The sequence below is a fragment of the Magnolia sinica genome, chromosome 1 (assembly GCF_029962835.1).
Source record: "Magnolia sinica isolate HGM2019 chromosome 1, MsV1, whole genome shotgun sequence".
NCBI classification, from domain to species: Eukaryota; Viridiplantae; Streptophyta; class Magnoliopsida; order Magnoliales; family Magnoliaceae; genus Magnolia; species Magnolia sinica.
Genome location: NC_080573.1, coordinates 42331127 through 42336646, shown reverse-complemented (window position 1 = coordinate 42336646; position 5520 = coordinate 42331127). Strand labels below are relative to the sequence as shown.

At 35.8% G+C, this 5520-nt stretch overlaps 1 long non-coding RNA gene across 1 annotated transcript; it reads right to left on the bottom strand.

Annotated features, from left to right (window-relative positions):
* Positions 1-1028: 1028 nt before the first annotated feature.
* LOC131246996 (uncharacterized) lies at positions 1029-5270 on the bottom strand. The gene is made up of 2 exons (XR_009171541.1): positions 3438-5270; positions 1029-2851 (listed from the first exon to the last, which is right to left on the bottom strand). It is a non-coding gene; the product is annotated as an uncharacterized LOC131246996 (long non-coding RNA).
* Positions 5271-5520: the final 250 nt, after the last annotated feature.

The following is a 5520-nucleotide window of genomic DNA, read 5'->3' as shown; positions in this document are numbered from 1 at the left end:
TCAAAGATGCATAACATCTTTTCTTCTTCTTTTTTTCGCCTAAAAAAATAGATAGTGTAGCATCGTTCTCCATCACTAAAACATCAGGAATCGATTTGATGTGAAGTCATCCCTATGGATACGTGCCATATCTCACTTGGAAGACCATGTTTTGCACATGGCTTTGGTTTTTTTTTTTTTTTTTTTACTCGTGCAACCATGATCTTATCCTTCTGATAAAATTAAAGGACTTGGTGTTCTTTCAGCCATCATGTGTTACTCAAGGTGTTTCAGTCTGGACCTTTCCTCTATCTAATTATTAGGAGCATGCATGTAGAACTATCTAGATGGAATTATCCCATTGACATCCCTAATGTGGGATGACCTAAAAATCTATTCAATCCTAGGTGAAGATTTTGTTTGTTATCTATCCACCATACAAGGTGAGAAACATTGTATAATCATTGAAGACAACCTAAATTCAAAGTCTAAACTCCCATACATGGTTAAAAACTAGGCAATTGGGATCGTTGATCAGCCACATTACCTAATCTCAACCCTCCCTAAAAGATAGAACCTCAATACCACCTTCATGTGCAACAGGTTTAGGTGTAATTCTACATTGTTCCCAATGGCGTGTACATCTCAGTGTTTTGTTGGGAGATCTTTTGTACGTACAGTGAACTTACCACATGATTGACGGATCAAATGTCAAACATACAACATAGTGGCCGCACAAAGCTTAGATGTTTTATGATTCGTATTGCTTGGGTTTTTGAATAATATAGAAAGGGGTCCATCTCAGTGTTTTGTTGAGAGATCTTTTGTACGAACGGTGAACTTACCACATGATTGACGGATCAAACGTCAAACATACAACATAGTGGCCGCACAAAGCCTAGATGTTTTATGATTCGTATTGCTTGGGTTTTTGAATAATATAGAAAGGGGGCCAAAGAAAGTGGAACCTCACACCCCAATGCCGGCAACGCTAAGTTTTACATGATTCATACAATGTTGTAAATGGAAAATATCACACTAAAACAACCTTGAAATGAAATTTGTCAAATGAGTAGCTTGGATTAGCTTAGATCTTTTATATGCATGTAATTGCTAAAAGAAGGTTGGGCCAATTGACCCTCAGATTGGCCCGATCTAGACCTAGGCCTGTCAGTGGATCTATATTACAAGACAAAGCCCAACTTGTTTAGGTTGGGTCTTGGTTGATTTCCTACCACAAATTGTACCTTGTTCCACGTGGTAATTTTTTCCAAAGTCCTCCACCTGTGGTTGGCAAGTAGAGCATCGAGCTCCATTTGGTCCACCATTTCGTGTGGCTGCAACCCACTGTGTTCATTAGGTGTGCACTTCAACTTTAAGCCACAGGACAAAAATCAACGTGACCCGCAACCCACGTTGGTCACACAAGAGTCATAATGTCAGATGCAATGTATTATATTGCATGTGTAACCTAATATCTAGCTATCAAGAGAGGACTACATGTTATTCACACAAAATGACCATGCAAACAAGAGATCCATTAAAACCACATCAATGGATGTAGAAAATAACAATGTCAATAATTAAAGCAGTAACCGATATCAGTATAGCCCTGCCAAAAATAAATAAATTAAAAAAAGTGATTGAATATTTTTAAAAAAAAAAAAAATTAGAAGGATATTAGAGCTTAAGTAAATCGAATGCCAACACCTCTACAAAGAGATGTTAGTAATGTAGAGAAAAAGAAACCAAAGCCATGATCTGATAGGGATGGACCTATAAGTAAATCCAATGCCAACACATGTACAGAGAGATGTTAGTAATGTAGAGAAAAAGATACAAACCCACATGATCTGATAGGGATGGACCTATAAAGAAATGTAGTTGGAAGAGAATGAACAATTATTGGTGTGTAATTAATTAAACAACAATGTATTATATTGCATGTGTAACCTAATATCTAGCTATCAAGAGAGGACTACATGTTATTCACACAAAATGACCATGCAAACAAGAGATCCATTAAAACCACATCAATGGATGTAGAAAATAACAATGTCAATAATTAAAGCAGTAACCGATATCAGTATAGCCCTGCCAAAAATAAATAAATTAAAAAAAGTGATTGAATATTTTTTAAAAATAAAATAAAATTAGAAGGATATTAGAGCTTAAGTAAATTGAATGCCAACATCTCTACAAAGAGATGTTAGTAATTTAGAGAAAAAGATGCAAAGCCACATGATCTGGTAGGGATGGACCTATAAGTAAATCCAATGCCAACACATGTACACAGAGATGTTAGTAATGTAGAGAAAAAGATACAAACCCACATGATCTAATAGGGATGGACCCATAAAGAAATGTAGTTGGAAGAGAATGAACAATTATTGGTGTGTAATTAGTTGCACAACTCAGATTTACAGTTCAATTGCTTGAATAGCCTTAGATGATAGTAAATAGAAACTAATGATGCATTAGATAGGAGTGATTAGACCAGAAAAAATAAAAATGAAGAGGAATTCCAATGAAATTAGGCCTTGACAATGTATTGAATAGTTTCAAAGGAGAGGAAAGAGCCAAATTTTCGAAAGATATACCAGTTTCCAATCAAAACCTTAATAGATCAACAGGGAGAGATTTTTATATTTAAGAAAACAATGCCAGATTGCAGTTAACCTTCCTTCTCATTGTGGTGACCAAATGTATCCGGAGTCATGTTGACAATCATGGTTACATTCATGGATCCTTTTTGTTAAGGTTTCAGAGTTAGCAAGAGGTAGGCATATGGACTTTCTTTTCAGCCCTAGAGGTTGCCTTTTATGGATCCTTCACAACAGGAGTGCACTGTTGAATCCATCTGGCAAGTGACCTGCAGAAGGAATGATTAGAACAATAGATTAAAACTTACAACAATTGGATGGTCGAAGCCTTCAATCACCGATATTTTTGGCATAGTTGATCCACACAATGGCCCACTAGATCAACAGTCCTGATTAGCCCATGTTTGCCACTTGCACCATGCAATCCCTATGCATCGCACCACATACAAGCATTTTCAAGGAAAATACGACTGAACTTGAATAACTTTTGAGGGGTTAACTGTTGTTTATGCATGCGTTGTGTGTGTACAGCCAAATTGTTTTTTTTTTTTTTTTTTTTAAAAAAGGGGCACCTGCAGGCATGGCACATGCATGCCTGTGGCTGAATGTGGTTGTGCATGCCTCTATTGTGCATGTACGGGCACATGCATGCTTGTGACTGAATGTGGTTGTGCATACCTCTCTTGTCCATGTTCGGGCACATGAATGTTAGGAAGTGTTCCATAGCAAAAGAGAAAAGATCCACATTTTCTTCCCCATGCTAAGACTTGAATCCAAGGATAAAAATTGAGCAGAATCTATGACTCTAAAGGAAGACTGGAAATACTGTTAAAAATAAAGTTGATAAGGGAATACCATTGTATCTGTAGAATATTACTGAAAGGCCAATTTCATTGTGCTGGAAATAGCCAAGCCACATTGGTTGTAAAAATCAAAATAACTTATTAGATAAGATCTGAAAACAAAATCATGCACTCACCGGTAAACATATTAAGCTCTTTTTGTGTCATGCTTGCCAGAGAACATCTTCACTGTCACTGTGCATTATGGACAAAATAAACTACTCGCCAGGGCAGGACATCCATATCAAAGTTGCATAAAGATCAGCTACGCAGGTTAATCTTAAAAGTTTCAATTGAAGTATGAATATCTACAGGACGAATAAAAGTTTCATAACCAGAAATGCCTGTATTGATTGATCTACAAACGAGCATACTGACCATAAAACTGAAAACAAAATCAGCTTACCCCAAATAGAATATACATCAGTTACCATTATTGTGTCAGTTTATGTTATAGACTCGGTTTATATCAAATTGAATCAGCATATTAGATCATCACAATCCATACAACTACTAAAAAAAATTAATTGTGTCTATCTTTTGATTATTTTGGAAAGGCAAACTATTTATTGAGTATTTTTGAGAAGACAAACTTGTATCAGCCATCTAATCCTTAAAGAAAGAAAATATCATGTTTTTAGCCTCTCTCCCTTTCTCTGTTAATTTGAGACAATATTAGCATTAGATGGGAATGGGATAATGTTGTCATGCGAGTATTTTCAATACAAACCTCTGCCATGACAAGCCTCGTAAAATCAGGGTGAAAGGAAGGTTGATGTCTGGTGGACAGTCGATCTTAAAATTTTTGCCAATCTACGTGAAGTAAAGATTTTGGGGCTGTGGAGGAGACTTTGTAAGCTTCCTTCACTAGAAGATCTATGCTCAAATAGCATGTGAGATTGAAAGGCCACATAAAGGCCATAAAAGCAAGTACCGAGGAAGCATGTCATATGCCAACCATTTCTTTTGCTTGGACTTCTATGTAAGATATCGAAAACATTAATAATTTATTAATAATAATAAAGAAGAAGAAAAAAGAAACTGAAGTTTTAGCAAGAACAATCATTATGAAAGCATCATTGCCTTACAAAGAAACTGGAGAGCATGTTAAAGATTTTCAAGCTAATGAAACCTTAAACAAAATACATGTGATTAATCCCAAGCCAACCCGAATTACCAAAAATTGATGTAGGACGGTCTAATCCAACCTTAAATGAGCATGGTATTTGAAAGGGACAGATTTATGCAATCTTAAAAAAACAAATAAAATATCAGCCTTTTACATCATAAACACAAGAAAGAAATAAGGTTAATATAGCATTGATTATGGCCATCCATCACAAACATGAAGTATTGAATCTTAAAATCTGAATTTAGTTGGATCCAGCGAAAGATAGAACTTTCGTTTTGCAATAGGTCCGTCTAACAATCCAAGTGGATTTTCTAATCAAGAAAAATAGGAATTTCCCCAGATGTGCGGTTGGGTCCTAATGTCTGAATCTGCGCCTCAACCCAACCCAATCAAATGACAGGGCTGTTGATGGAGCTCAAAATGCAGAAACCCACACATTAATTATCTTTATCTCCTGTCAATATTGACAAGACTAGACTTTGAATCTTGTTCTAGTCTCGTTGATATTGACAGGAAAGTGTTTTGGTCCCACATCATCCATTTGAATTTTACAAATATCTTCTTCAGCAAAAGAAGTAATCATTACTCCTTTTTCTGCACTTTAAATGGCAAAAGCACAAGGTTATCTTCAGTAGCTGTAAACAAAACCAAAATCCCATAGTGTTTGGTGCTTAGAGTAAATGACAGTAATAGCAGACTGCTTCATCCAAGCAATATTACATGCTATTGATCTTCCAAAGATCAACTTCTAAAAAGTTCAATACCCAATTGGAAACAAATTATTGGAACTCAATGGATACCAAATGCTCTAGATTCATGGTTTCACATAACATGCAAGTCATAGAAAATGCATCACTAGTGTGGAAGTTCACCAACTAATAAACAGGGGATCATGGATATATGCATGAGAGAGAGAGAGAGAGCAACTAATTCCTTTTTTTTACTCAGTTATTTCTTTTTTTTT